The sequence below is a fragment of the Pinus tabuliformis genome, chromosome 2_1, assembly GCF_031772625.1.
Source record: "Pinus tabuliformis cultivar Carrire ecotype Pingquan chromosome 2_1, CPIR1, whole genome shotgun sequence".
Taxonomy (NCBI): Eukaryota; Viridiplantae; Streptophyta; class Pinopsida; order Pinales; family Pinaceae; genus Pinus; species Pinus tabuliformis.
The window spans coordinates 606,030,036-606,046,542 of NC_142299.1; positions in this window are offsets into that span (position 1 = coordinate 606,030,036).

Consider the following 16,507-nt stretch of genomic DNA (forward strand, 5'->3'; position numbering starts at 1 on the left):
ATGATGTTGGTTTTGAATCGTTGAGTGGTTGAATTCAATGAAATTTATGGCAGTTTCTTGCAAGTGGGGAGGGATAGTATTATGTGACCAATTGTGGTTGGCATCGAAGTCGCAGTAGCCAATCATGTCGAGGTCATCAATTGCAATATTGTAACCTGGGTGCAGCTGAGAGAGGATTTTCCATTCATTCATCTGCATGGAATCAGGAGGGGTGTCGGGGGTAGTTTGATCTTCAGTATGTGGGGTTTGTGGGTTTTCAATTTCTCGATGGACATGCCATGGTGTATATGTACCCTTTTTTTGTTCCCAGTGTGCAATAATTTCTGCATCAATTGAACCAATATCATTGGGAAGTGTTCGGAAGGGGAAATACAATAGTAATTCACTCCAGAAAAAAGTGGCATAAGAAGGATCATCAGAGGAAGGAATGACATTGTAACAGGGCAAGACATGTACAATCATTGGTGGGAATATTTGTTTCCATTGGTTTTTTTTCTGCTGGGCAGAATATGACCATGAGCATGAAGCCTCAAGGAGGGGCAGTGATTCTAATGAGACAGGCCTGTTCATGTATGCAAGGATAAAGTTTGGTGTCGAACCGGGATTCTCAGTATCTTGTGAAACACGTTTGAAAACACTCTTGTTGACATTCAAAGAACGAAATGTACGGTTGCATAGAGAAAGAGGTAGCTTTTGTAACATATGGCATATTTCTTGTGCTCCAATGTCTCTATCTGCAATGGTTTCTATAAGGATTTTTCGGTTAACAACAACAGTAGGTGCTTCTGGAATGGCACTTTGTGATAGCCATGATAGCATTTGACAGTAGCTCTCAGATCTTGTTTCTGCTTTTGCTGCATACTTTGAAATATATTTTAACACAGCATGGCGAGAAAGGACTGGTTGGCAATCAACATTTGCTCTCCAAATAGAGAGTAGATCAGCATTGTGAATATTCAATCTTTCATCATTGCGAGCAGGGACGTAGGTTTTATGACCTTTATCATCAATGAAAAGTGAAGATGTGGACTTCAACTCCCACGGTACTCCATACCGGTAGCTAAGTACATTGTCTTTCTTGCGAAGACAAGAAGATTCATGACACTTTGTATGACGTTGAACGCAGTTGATGAGCTCTGTATAGTCTTTAGACTGATTGGATGTGAATATTGATGTTGTGTCAAGAAGACATGGGTTATGAATTGTTGATTGGTGAAGCGGAATATTTCGGTGTTCTGCCTGACATGGATTCCAGGCAGTTACGTAGTGGTCGAAATATTTCTGTGCATTAGCAACTTCTAATGCATTGTTCCAGTCAATTGTGTCCATGTTTGGTGCATTTTGTAGCCAGAGGAAGCCATGAATGTGTGTGGATCCTCTATGTTGCCATTCGTATCTGAATATAATATGAAGGTAAAATCTGGTTAAAACATATATATGCAATGTAGAAAATTAATGTAGAGGGAAATGGATATTAAAAAATACCTGCACCAGTAGTCTATTGTATGGAGGCCTTTTTGCAGGATTTCTTCAAGGAAAACTGTAAATCTGCAATGCATATATTGGGCTGTTAGATGTGGGTTCTTAATTATGTTTTGAAATTTCCATTGGAACTGGTTCACTGAATTAGAAGGAACACTGGCAGGCATGATCATGTGCAAGTCATGCCATTTAGTATCAGCTGCACTAAGAGTGAAAAAGAATTTCGGACTTCCTATTTGCGTGATCATGTCAGTCAGCGCAGATCACCGTCTGTTCCAAAAAGACCGTGTTCCCCGTAGGGTTGAACCGAACCGCATTATTTGCTCTGGTAATCTTGAATCTAGAGAGTCACAAAGACACTCTCGTAGGTCTGAAACCGTTGTTGGCAAGTTGTTCTGAATGTACTTTTTTACAAAACACTAGCAGTTGTTTGGCTATGATGGCGCATTAGAATGTTATAAAGATAGTAGTGGAATCTTGGGTGTTGGCCAAGTCGGTTATCATGGTAGTGCAGCGAGTGTAAAGCATATTCATGCATCTAAACTTTTGTAAGTCTTGGTTGCATGATCATGGCAATGCCTGTAGGGAAGAGTGTGGGGAATGCCATGGCAAAGAGGCCTATGGTGTTGTATTCATTCATAGCTGTTAAAGATATTGAATGGGAAGGGCAAATAATTAGAAATGTGCTCAAGCTCAATACTTGAATTTGGGAGTATTGGAACGAAAGAAGAGGGTTGGATTTCTAATGGAGGTAGCATGACATCAGTATCATAAGTAGAATCAGTAGTGGTTTGATGGGGTTCAAAAGAGGAGGTGGTTACATTATGGAGAAGAGAAGAAATATCTGTAGGGTGATCTGGTAGCGCAAAAATAGCAGATGGATTGAATTGAACATCACAATAGTAAGGGTCATTGTTTTTTTGTATTCAAGGGCTTCATGGACACGTGATTTGCAAACGAAGAATTCATAAGCCTTTTCAAATGGATTTTGCCTTTTCACAATGAGAATGTCTAAGTCAGAAATCATTCGAGGTAAGTATTTGGCAATAGTGGTGATGTCTTGAGGGAAGCTAATTGTATGGCCACTATATTTGTATTGACCACCACGGGCATGAGTGACTTGTAGAATGGGGTTTACACGTGCAATGAGCATTTCTTCAACTTGTGTTAATTGTTGAAGGACATAGGGTTGTTCACCAGGGTTCATGTTGTTCAGTTCAGAAAAACGATTGGTAGATTTAGATGATGCACAACAAAAACAAGAAAGTCTATTGTGTAAAAGCTTTGTTTTCATTCCTAGGTATGATTCTTTGCATATTGTGTAAACATGCATGGTAGAAAGTTCATCAATCCTTTCTCGAAAGCGACGGTGTTCTTCATTAAGGGGAGGGTTATATTGGATTTGATGAAGGTGAGATGGGTTGGTTTGTATAGTTGGGAGAGCATTTGAGGTGGGAAGGGATGTAGAGGAACTAGTAGGGTTGTTGCAGCTTTTATAAAGTAGTCGTCGTTGTGCATTTATTGTATCCTTTTGCTGTGCATAAAGAAGACGCCACCACTCGCGTTTGTCCCCATTTTGATTGTTTTTTGGCATATCTAAACAAGTACAAATAATTAGTGTTAGTTTTCATAAATGAGTATTGCATGTTTGGAGAATGTATTACAAGTTTTAGAATTAATTTTTTTATTTGAACATCGGTGAAGGTAGGTAGATTAGGTAGAAGGAAAAATATGCAATTAGGAGTACTATAAAACCATATGTTATTCTAGCATCTATTATTAAGAGGAGAGGAGCAAGATAACCAATATTTTTCTTCCTTCTTCTTCTTCTTTTTTTACAAGTTTGAATGATAGCATGAATAGATTAGCAAGCAAGAGATCAATGTATATCCATGTAAACAACGAACGGGAAACTTATGTAGTAAGTCTTTACAAATGTTGATATCTATATTATGTAAAATGAAAGGGGTAAACATACATATTTTGGAATAATTGGAAGAGAGTATTTGCACTGACATTGTGCATCACAATAACATGGGTGTAATTTACAACAATATGAAACAATGAGTTGTGCGGAAATGTTTGTTTATGTACAAACAGTAGTGTTTGAAGAGACCCTAAAAAACATTTCAAAGGCGGCGAACAACAGGTCTTTTTGAAGTGGACATTGCTTGAATGTCATTGAGGGCTTCTTTGCATGCAGAGGCATATTGAATTTCTTCTGAATTTATCAGTATTGGTTGCAAGCGCTGAACACCATTGAAGTGATCTATTTTAATGCAAAGTGTTAGCAGGAAGCGGCATCCTGAAATTCGGCCACAAATTTCTTGCAGATCAGTTGGTTCGATAGAAACAAGGAATAGGTCTTTTGTTGTGATGCCCATGAGCTCGTTTCCTATGTCATTGAAAGCTGTGACATTCTGTAGGTGCCCGATGTGGTCATGTAGCTCAATTTTAAGTTTGTAACAGTAGTCACATTCTGGGAAGTTGCCGTTACATTTTGTACAATGCCAAAGATTGTTAGAATGCTCCAAAACCTTCTTCATGCATTGTTTTCCATTGAAATCTAATGGACATGCTAGAAAGTAGAAGTCGTCCATGTGAAGAGCAGTTATTGTTGCACGAACTAAAACCCATATTGCTTTATTGGAGGTTTGCATGCCAGCAATTTCATGAAATGTCTTTCGTGGTAGGGCACGTTTCAAAGAAACACCATAGTTTCTACTCAAAGATGGAGAAGAAGAGCTATAACCTGTTTCACGGAACCATGCATGTAGTTGATGAGTTTCTTCAACTTGTGGATTTATGATGAGAGTGCTTGTTGATATCGTCCCTATTTTGGTGCCATTAAATTCAGATACACAACCTCCTTTGATTGCAAGGATTGGTGGGTTGTCGAAAGAGTAGAATTCAGCAAGGTTTTGTCCTATAGAGTCACAATGGTCTCCCCATAATGTTACATCAATGCTAAAACCCGACATATCTTTTAATATGAGTGTTCTCCTTAATGTTTCACTTCCGTCTTTTTGTCGAATTGTTGATGCAAGTGAGGTGGAGGTAACAACACCAATGACATCCACATTCATATTTGGACTTGCACTTTTTATTTCAGCAATAGTCTTGAAGTGAAAGCTGTGGTGAGGAAACGTTGGATCATCTATGGGACATGGATTGATAGTGGAAGCAGCAAACAAGTAAATTTCCCATTTTTTCTTGAGGTGGTTGTAGTTTGGATTTTCTTCTTTAACTGTGCCATTTGAAACAATGTATAGCTGCCCAACTTGAATTAGACTATAAAGAGATTAGGCCAATTCAGCAAATGCAGAAAGGTGGATCTCTTCCTTATCACGATTGATAAGGTCAAGCCCAAAAACTTTTCCTGAGCCTCGCACATTGTTGTAAGTCTTCAATTATGTTTTTGCAGATGCTATACCTTGGATTGACCAATATTTTCGGGAAGGAGTGAGTGACGTGAATGGAATTGTTGTAGTCATTGTCGTAATTGGTGGAGTAACTACAGAGGGCAAGGTATCTTCTGCTGATGAAGAGCTAACCTGGGATGTACCTGCCTTCGCATGTAGTAGTGTTGATGAGTCTTTCGTCAATGTTGTTGAGCACATCACAACTTCAAGTTCAACCACTCAGATGGAACTTATGTAAACAAATGAGAAATGAATTAATGAAGATTCCATTTTTTTTGTAATGCAAGAAGCGTTTAGAAGGAAAAAAATAGAAGAGGGTAATTTCAAATGTTGGGCCTTACGAGGAGTTTTGGAGCACCGTGCAAGCTGCTTTTTTAAGTAGAATTATTGAGCCAATTTGGATGTCTCCAGATGCAACTTGTGGGCTATATGTGGATGGTAGCAAAGTCTTGTGTTGATGTGTTCCATCAGATAGAGTAATGTGGAAGTGTGAGGATGTTGTTTTTAATGAGGTAACAAAACCAACATCGATTATCTAAAGTAGTGGTTGAATCTCAGTGGAACCATTCAGCAACAGAGGAATGGCATTTGCTGTCAAGGCTGTCTCCATAATATTAATAGGGGGATTATATTTTTCCATGATAGTAGTACCTGCAGTTTATCAAGTTCACCACAACACAAAATTCTAGTAAAAGTAGTTGTGATGTGAATGCGGAATCTAATCTAACAAGGACAAGTAGCAACTCACATTGTGTAACAAATCTTTGTGAATTTTTGATCTACAAAATATGAGGAGATCCCACAACTTTATATTTCGGGATTCATACTTTTAAACTATTTCCAATCTTGGCGGAAGGATTCTTTGTGGAAAGCATGAAGTCTATCTTCAAATTGTATCCATTAACAAGAAAATTGTTTAAGGACCAAACTTTGCATATGGATCTAAAATTCTTGTTAAGGACCAAACTTTGCATATGGATCTAAAATTCCTATAAAAGATCAGCCAATATTTTTATAAAAGGAAACGGTAAATTTCTATGTTCAGATTGTTTTGAAGTTTGAGAAATTGTGCCGAGGATCGTTCCTAAATTTTAAAAACTATTACTCTGGCAAGTAGAGTGGAACTTGATCTGAGCTTAAACATTTAATAGAAAGAGGGAGACTTAATGTTTAAGGGCTAAACAATGAGGATTTTAACTTGCTCAAGTTTAAAATGCAAAAACATTAAAGCACAAACACAAAATATGAGGAGATCCCGCAGCATAACATTTAATACAAAACTTCCTTAAAGAGTGAATACCTATATACACCCCAGCTATAAAACTCAAGGATTTTAACGTGCTCAAGTTTAAGATGCAAAAACTGGCACAACTATAGAAACTATTTTTCAGGAGTTGAATCTATTTATATACTTAAAAATACATTTTAAATAACTTAAATTGAAATGATATCAAAAATTATATTTTCTAATTTTGAAAAACAAATTGTAACACCATAAATTATATGATCTGATTTTGAAAAAAAAAAACCATCTAATTCTGAAAAGGTAAGTATGATCTGATTCTGAAAAAAGTAAAATAAAACCATCCAATTATGAAAAGGTAGAGTAAAAACATCTTATAGATCCGAAAAAGTAAAATAAAAACATCCAATTTTGAAAAAGTAATGTATGATCTAATTTTGAAAAAGTAAAGTAAAAACATCCAATTCTGAAAAAGTAAAGTAAAGAAAAAATAAAATAAAATAGACCAGGCCACCTTCTGGGCTGCTATTTATTTCAAAGCAAACCAATCAACATGGTGCTACCAATCAGCATGGTGCTTATCGAAAAATGTTGATGAACTACATTAGATAGTAACCAAATTACTGGAAGCCGGAAAAAATGAAATGCTCGACACATTCAACAATAAGGCTCAATGCACTGTAGCAAAAGAAAGCAATCACGTTGTTATCTTACTCCAGATATGTTATATGAAAATATGAAAATATTCATTATCATTGTCAATGTTTTGTATTATATGATATAACATGCTTGACACATTCACTATTCTGCTCGAATTCAAATATGTAATTGACAGCGCACAGTTAAAAGGCTAAAATGTCCATACCAACTTTCTGTATTGCAGTGAAAAAAAGGTCTTTCAAAACAAAACCTGCTTGATTTTTATGTAGGAAACCAAAAAAATTGACTAACACTGTCAATTCTTGCAGGCATTAACCTTTGCTACACCACATTAATGCACAGACTTATGCACAAAGGAAATGAATTATAAACAGAAGTTAAACAAGCAAAAGACGCAACATACCTACCCTGATAAGTGAACAAAAATGCAAAAGCCTATCATCCAAAACCTGCAATTAAGCTAAATAATATCAATGCCGTCATGTCATATCATGTACATGAATGGATGATTGAGTTTAACTGAAAGATGAGAGTAGCAAACGATTAATATTTTGCGGGGAGTCAATACCTGAACCAGTACCCTTGCATGGTGGTAAAGCTTGTGCAAACATCATGTTTGTTTGATAATTGCATTTCCAAGGAAAGAAGCTTTGTCTGGCTGGTTTCAGTTTTGTTTACCACTTGGCAAGGATATATGTGGTGCGTTCTTGACTCCACTACGCATCCTTCATGAATTTTTTTCAGTTACATATATCATGTGATCTCAGTAATCCCATTGCTGTCCATCCCAGGACAAAGGTGAAAGCAGGCAGGAGGAGGTGGTTGTGGCTGTTTGAAAAAATAATGTATAATCTAATTCTAAAAAATTAAATAAAATCATCCCATTCTGTATAAGTAAAGTAAAAACATCTCATATTTACTACTAACGATAGTTTCCAACTGTTACATGTGTTGCTGCTGGTTCTGCCATCGTAGAGTTGAGAGTTATTTCTGTGTCGTTTTTCAGGTAATTCTGTTTCATCTCCAGTCAAACTGTCATGCCAACGTCATGGTATTTTTCCATTGATACCTGAAAGCCAATAACTGTCGTGCCCGATTTTCAAGTGGACTATACTCATTAAGCACCAACAGTTCTGCAAAGGCCAAGCAAGTAGCCAATTCTCACGGAATAATTACCACACAGAGCAGCAAGGGAGCAGCCAATAAGAATATCAAATGCAAAATGCCTTCTTTGTTGGTATACACAGATTTTGTTTGATGATGGTAATCATGTATTTTCTCTTGCAAATTTCAGGAATTGATTGATGCAAAGCATACAACAGGCTTCTATAATCTAGCAAATTGTGATGGGTATGCTCCAGCTGGCAGTAGCTCAAATGCTTAAGAAATATGATGTTGCATTCAACTTTATCTATGATGATTTGTGTCATTTGATTCATGAAGAAGGATTTTCTGAGGCAATGGTAGATCCAGAGGGTCTTGTTTGGCAGGTTTTTAATGCAGCTTGAAATGTTGGCATTCCTTTGGATAAGTGAAAATGCTTTTTTTTTTTTCGTTTAATTAGTCAGGGATACAAAAGTTCTCGATAACGGAAAATTGTTCTTGTTAAAGCTAACTGTGGTATGGAAGTTCTAAAGTTTTAAATATTCAGGGGAGACCGTTCTAGAGATTCCTGTCTGTCAACTACTGGATTGTCAACATGAAATAAAACGAGGAGATTCCTAGCTTATCAATCCAAGGAGACTCCTTTCCTTTACATAAGGAGCTGATTGATCCAAGGCAAAGTGGGAAGGACTACAATGCATAGATGTATGTCATCATATCGTGACACTCGATAATCATGACAAAAAACATAAAGAAGCTCATAACATATAGAAATAGAAGAAAGAGACTCCTTTACATGAGGAGTTGATCAATCAAGGACTCATGCAGAAGCGCTTTTTAATGCATATTAGCCACATACATTGTCAATACCCCAATCAGTCAAGAAAACATGTCAATTAACAGACCATATGCCATGACAAATCTCAATCCCTTACAACATTTAATCAAGAAAACATTTCAAATAAGTCACCGGATTCGTCCTAAACCCCCTACAAATCTTGAATACAGCGAATCCGACACGATTCGGTCCGGATTCGTGTCCAAATCATATGACACGTCGTGTCCTTTTCCGACACATCGAATGCGAGGTCGTGTCACGATTTTCAAAAGCGTGTCATGATTTTGGGAAACGTGTCCTGTTCATGATAATGTTCAATTCTTAACGTAAAAGGATGAAAATGGATGAAGGAGAATGCCACTTTTACTTAATTTTTTAACATTACCATGAAATGACTCAGGATTTGAGAGTGGTTCCGGCTTCATTGGATTTCATATGGAGAAAGTAGAATTTTAGATTTCATTCAAAATCCAGCGGACTCATCAGTTTTTCAGGATTTTAGGATTGGGGGATTGCAATGTTTCCATTGAATTTTTTCATGTATTAGGGTATGGAACTCATATTTAATCAAGAGCACCAATCCCTCTATGTACCTTGATGTTAGTGACATTGGTTGTCAAACTCCTGTATCATGACCCTCCTAAAAATGTACGCATCACTCAAACAAAATCTTGACTTGACATGTTATGCTTGTTCTATCCTATTTTAATGCTTAAAGGGTGATATTAATGACAAAGATCCTGATTTTCCAACAAGACTAAAAAATTAGACATTTCTCGTGGTGGCAAGAGGGCCAAGCATAAGAAATAGATAATAGATTGATATGTATTTGAATTTTGTATGTACTATGCATGCTAATAGCTATAGATGAAGATCTATGTTTGAAATCAATAAATTTGTATCATTAATTAAAATTTGTGTAAGAAATATGATAATATCTAATTTTTAATATATATATCTATATCTATATATATATATATATATATATATATATATATATATATATATATATATATAATAAAATAATATATAACGTGTCCTAACGTGTTCTGTTCCGGGGGGTCATGTCCGAATCTGACACCACGAATCTTGAATCCTACGTGTCTCGAATCCCCATGTCAGGTGACTTAGCATTTCAATTAGCAAACCAACCATGACAAATCTCAATCCCTAACAACATTTAGTCAAGAAAACATGTCAATAAAAGGAAACGGTATATTTCTATGTTCAGATTGTTTTGTGAAGTTTTAGAAATTGTGCTGAGGATCGTTCCTAAATTTTAAAAATTATTACTCTGGCAAGTAGAGTGGAACTTGATCTGAGCTTAAAAATTTAATAGAAAGAGGGAAACTTAATGTTTAAGGGCTAAACAGTGAGGATTTAACGGAGGATTTTAACGTGGTCAAGTTTAAGATGGAAAATCATTAAAGCACAAACACAAAATATGAGGAGATCCCGTGAAAATGGGTGGGGAGTATCAGAACGGTCTAACTGCACTGGCTGAATTTGTTTTGAAATTCCAATCTCCAATAAATCTGGAAAAATAAAATAAAAATATCCAATTCTGAAAAAATAATGTATAATCTAATTCTAAAAATTTAAATAAAAACATCCCATTCTCTAAAAGTAAAGTAAAAACGTCTCATATTTACTACTAACGATAGTTTCCAACTGTTACATGTGTTGCTGTTGGTTCTGCCATCGTAGAGTTGAGAGTTATTTCTGTGTCGTTTTTCAGGTAATTCTGTTTCATCTCCAGTCAAACTGTCGTGCCAACGTCGTGGTATTTTTCCATTGATACGTGAAAGCCAATAACTGCTGTGCTCGATTTTTCAAGTGGACTATACTCATTAAGCACCAACAGTTCTGCAAAGGCCAAGCAAGGAGCCAATTCTCATGGAATAATTACCACACAGAGCACCAAGGGAGCAGCCAATAGGAATATCAAATGCACAATGCCTTCTTTGTTGGTATACACATATTTTTATTGATGATGGTAATCATGTATTTTCTCTTGCAAATTTCAGGAATTGATTGATGCAGAGCATACAACAGGCTTCTATAATCCAGCAAATTGTGATGGGTATGCTCCAGTTGGCAGTAGCTCAAATGCTTAAGAAATATGATGTTGCATTCAACTTTATCTATGATGATTTGTGTCGTTTGATTCATGAAGAAGGATTTTCTGAGGCAATGGCAGATCCAGAGGGTCTTGTTTGGCAGGGTTTTAATGCATCTTGAAATGTTGGCATTCCTTTGGATAAGTGAAAATGCCTTTTTTTTTGTTTAATTAGTCAAGGATACAAAATTTTTCGATAACGAAAAAATGTTCTTGCTAAAGCTAACTGTGGTATGGAAGTTCTAAAGTTTTAAAGATGCAGGGGAGACCGTTCTAGAGGATCCCGTCTGTCAACTGCTGGATTGTCAACATGAAAAAAACGAGGAGACTCATAGCTTATCAATCCAAGGAGACTCCTTTCCTTTACATAAGGAGTTGATCAATCCAAGACAAAGTGGGAAGGACTACAATGCATAGATGTATGTCATCATCTCGTGACACTCGATAATCATGACAAAAAACATAAAGAATCTCATAACATATAAACATAAAGAATCTCATAACATATAGAAATAGAAGAAAGAGACTCCTTTACATGAGGAGTTGATCAATCAAGGACTCACGCAGAAGCGCTTTTTAATGCATATGAGCCACACACATTGTCAATACCCCAATCAGTCAAGAAAACATGTCAATTAATAGACCATATGCCACAACAAATCTCAATCCCTTACAACATTTAATCAAGAAAACTTTTTAATTAGCAAACCAGCCATGACAAATCTCAATCCCTAACAGAATTTAGTCAAGAAAACATGTCAATAGAAGGAAACGGTATATTTCTATCTTCAGATTGTTTTGTGAAGTTTTAGAAATTGTGCTAAGGATCGTTCCTAAATTTTAAAAACTATTACTCTAGCAGGTAGAGTGGAACTTGATCTGAGCTTAAACATTTAATAGAAAGAGAGAGACTTAATGTTTAAGGGATAAACAGTGAGGATTTAATGGAGGATTTTAACTTGCTCAAGTTTAAGATGCAAAAACATTAAAGCACAAACACAAAATATGAGGAGATCCCGCAGCCTAACATTGAATACAAAATTGCCTTAAAGAGTGAATACCTATATACACCCCAGCTATAAAATTCAAGGATTTTAACGTGCTCAAATTTAAGATGCAAAAACTGGCACAAGAAGAACAAGAACAATGATAATTTAATACTAACCAGTGATTGCCAATAGCCAGGGAAGAAGAAGAACAACAACAACGGGCAGACCAAAAAAACGATTAACTCTAAGGGCAAGAGTGCAAGAATATGGGGATGAAATACATGACTGTAGAAGATTTCACTAATGGCAGACTGCTTCCGTGACTGATGTAGCATATATGACTGTAGTATGCATTTAGTATGCAAACTATGAACACGGATAAAATAGTAAAAAGCGTTTGCGGTATAGTATGCAATTTAGAATGGCAGAGATGGAAAACGAATAAAATCTACAGCGGCTGCTGTTTCCTTGGTTGTTTGGTGGTGTTCCATGTGGAGGGAGATAAAGCTGGATATTTTCTGCAACTGCCTAAAACACACATCCTTCTATGCCGCTATGAGATTTTATGTAAGTTCCGGAAGCATGCGGCGCCACATAATGAGGGTTACGTGGACCACAGGTATTTAATTTTCGCAAGCGGACAAAAACTACAGCGGCTGCTGTTTCCTTGGCTGTTTGGTGGTGTTCCATGCGGAGGGAGATAAAGCTGGATATTTTCTGCAACTGGCTAAAACACACATCCTTCTATGCCGCTATGAGATTTTATGTAGGTTCCAGAAACATGCAGTGCCACGTAATGAGGGTTATGTGGACCACAGGCATATAATTTTTGCAGGACAAAAATGGTAGAAAACCATGCCAGATGTCAACAGGAAATTGAAAATGTTGACAACTGTATTGATGCATAGGAAGGTCTATCCGCCTAATTACTATCTAGTTTATAGAAAAATAACTAGATAACCAATTTTTAAAAAAAATAAAAAAATATTAAATCATAATACCTTATTGTTGACAATATTCTCTTCAGTCCAAAAAAATCCATTTACGATAATATAAATATATTAGGAATAGTCAAACTTCTCTATCATATTAGAGTTGAGAGATGTTAGCATGATGTTATTCAAAAAAAAAAAAAATCGGAGTTAACTAGGTAGTATACTCACGTGCTAATATTCAAATATAGGTTGGTTCGTAATAGAGATGACATAGGTTGGTTCGTATTAGTGATGTCATTATAAATATAATGGCCATTATAAATTTACTACCCCAATCATATTAAATTACGGGTAAACATTAAAGTGATGATATGCATCAAAATACGATATATAAATACATTTTAATTTAATATTATACTTTGTAAATAATACAAAAATAACATAATTATTTTTGAGACGTGAAACCTTCTTTCAAAATACTAATACAAAAATGTGCTGGTACGCAATTTTTTTGGTTTTAAAGTTGAATATTGCTTTTGCTGTCACTCTTAATCAAATCTCACACTCGAATTTGTAACTTGCGAAAATAGATTACCAAGTAAATATTTATGCGGGTTGTATTAATATGCGAAATTGTTGCCCGGAAAGGAAAGACCAAAGCGAGAAAAATGAAGGAGGTGGTTTTCATAGATAACTCTGCAAATAATAGAAATGGCGTTGAATCATAAGCTCTAGACATTCTATTTTCATAACAATGTTGAAATATTAATTCCAACTGCGGTGCAGCGGAAAACCGCCAACGTACCTCCCTGCACCGCCTTTCACTAATGCTGGTATTTGACCGGAGGGCAGTGAGCATACGGGTCTGCTGACACGTGGCCACAAGCACTGTTACAAAACCACCATTCCTCGGCGTGTAAAGTCCGTGCAATTGAGACCTTCGGGGAATTGCCGCCAACCGTCTGATTGATGTGGGCAGATCTACGGTTAAGAGAGCAGCTGCACATGTTTTTTTGTTGGACCTCCATATGAGTGACAAGACCATATGCAAGGTTGACTAAAACGAGGTGAAGGACGAGAAATTAATTTAACGCCATGTTATGTAATTGATATAATTCATTTCGGTTAGTAAATGTAGGTAAAAACTTTAATTTTATTATTTTTTCTATGCACCGGAGTTGTTTTGTTTTAGGGCACAAGTCAAACAAAAGATATGTTATGTTATGTTTTGTTTTTGTTCTGGAGTATGTAATGAAATGAAATACGCACAACAGCGCGTATGTGTGAAGTTAAAAAAGAAGAAGGGGTTTTTACACTCACAGCAGTGTAATACGCAGAGTGTGAATGTAATGTTCGTTTTGTTGAAAATGAAATGAAACACAGCAGAGCGCGAATGTAAAAAGAAGAATTTCATACACAGCAGTGTTAATATTTTTGAGGAGACAGAGTATTGTTTTTGTTTTGAAATGCACAGCAGTGCAGAGACAGAGTAATTTTCAGGGAGACAGTGAAGTTTTCTTTTACTGCATCTAAAGCAGTTCTGTTTGTGAAATCCCTCTGTTGGAGGAAGAAATTTTTGTAACAGTAGTTGTTTTATTAATGAATACAAAGTTTTTTTTGTGTGTTGAAAGCTCTGTTCTCCCAAACAATTTTAGCTTCCCTGTGTTAAGATCCTGTGATAAAAACAGAGCATTATTCTCTGTTCTGTTCAGTCATTTTTGTTCTGGAATTATTAGAAATTCCCAACATGGTATCAGAGCTTGTCCAAGCTCTTTGAAGGTGTCAAAGAAGCTGAAGGAAGGATTTCTTGCTGCAGCAATTTCTCCAGCAGAGTAAAGACTCAGTCAAGAAAGAATCCAAGGTATTTCTCAAGTTAGTTTTTTGTGTTACTGTCCTCACAGTCAATTATTTTAAATACACAGTCAAGTATTTTGAAGCATAGTTAAGAGTGCAAGAATGGCTGGAGCCAACACTAGCATGGGTATCTTTAATACTCAGCTCCCACAATTTAATGGGAAAAACTATGACTATTGGGCAATAACTATGAGAGCCTTGCTTGCTTCCGAAGACTTATGGGAATTTTTTGAGAATGGTTTTGAAGAACCAGCATATGAAAATGAGTTTAATAATTTAACTCAGGCAGAGAAAGATTTGTTGAAGAGCAATAAGAAGAAGGATTCTAAAGCCCTCTACTTTTTGTATCAAGCAGTGCATGAGAGTGTGTTTCCAAGGATAGCAGCAGCTAAGAGATCCAAAGAAGCATGGAAAACTCTCAAGATATCCTATCAAGGCATGGAGAAAGTGAAGACAACAAAACTACAGTTGTTGAGGAGAGATTTTGACTCTCTGCATGAAGGAGTCAGATAATATTGACTCATTCTTCACACATGTGATTGGTCTGGTCACACAGTTAAGATCTCATGGAGAGATTCTTGAAGAAAGGAGAATTGTGGAGAAACTATTGATGATCCTACCCTGAAGGTTCGATGCGATTGTCACCACCATAAAAGAGACAAAGGATCTCACAAACTTCTCAGTTGATGAACTACATGCATCACTGATAACACATGAGCAGAGATTGAGTAGAAATGAAAACTCATCTCAAGGACATGCCTTTAAGACCCATATGTTCTTTGGAAGAGGAAGAGGTCAAGGCAGAGGAAACAAGAGAGGAAGAGGCAGAAGCCAAAACAGAGGTGGAAGAAACAGTCCAGCAAATACTCAAGGAAGAGGCAGCAGCCAAAAAAGTGGACAAAATCATGCTCAATGACAAAGGTATGATAAACCCAATGTCCAATGTCACTATTGTAAAAAATATGGGCATTATGCAAATGACTGTAGGAAGAAGCAACATGATATGAGTAATAGAACTAGTGTAAATTTCACTAGAGAAAATATCAGCCAAGATAATTTGTTTTTATCCTGTAATATAGCTGAAGAAAAGAGTAAAGATGTATGGTTTCTAGACTCCGGTTGCAGTAACCATATGATAGGAAACATAGCCATGTTTTCTATGTTAGATCAGAGTGTGAAGTCACAAGTCACACTAGGGACTGATAATAAAGTTTCTGTTATGGGAAAAGGAGAAGTAAATGTCTTAACAAAGAAAGGTGAAAAGAAAACCATAGCAGATGTTTATTATGTTCCTGGAATGAAATGTAACCTCTTAAGTATTGGACAGCTTGTTCAAAATGGGTACAATGTTTTCTTTGTGAATGATGTATGCACCATCATGGATAAAACACCCAGTAAACGATGTATTGTTGAAGTGAAAATGACAAGGAACAGGATGTTCCCTCTCAGGATGAAAGCAGATTTAAAAAATGGAGAAGAAATAGTAGCAGTGACACAAGAGGCTTTCCAAAGCGAACCAAACGATGAAAATTGGTTGTGGCACTTGAGATTTGGACATCTCAACTTTGGAGGTCTTAACTTGTTGACTAGAAAATGAATGGTAAAAGGATTACCATTGATAGAGAAACCAGACAGCCTTTGTGAAGGTTGTATCTTGGGGAAACAACACAGAGAAAGTTTTCCATCTGGGAAAAGCATAAGGGTAAAAGCACCCTTAGAGATTGTCCACTCAGATTTATGTGGACCGATGCAAACTCCATCACTTGCAGGCAGCCACTATATACTAACATTCATTGATGATTTTACTAGAAAAACTTGGGTTTATTTCCTGAAAAACAAAAGTGAAGCGTTTGAAAGATTT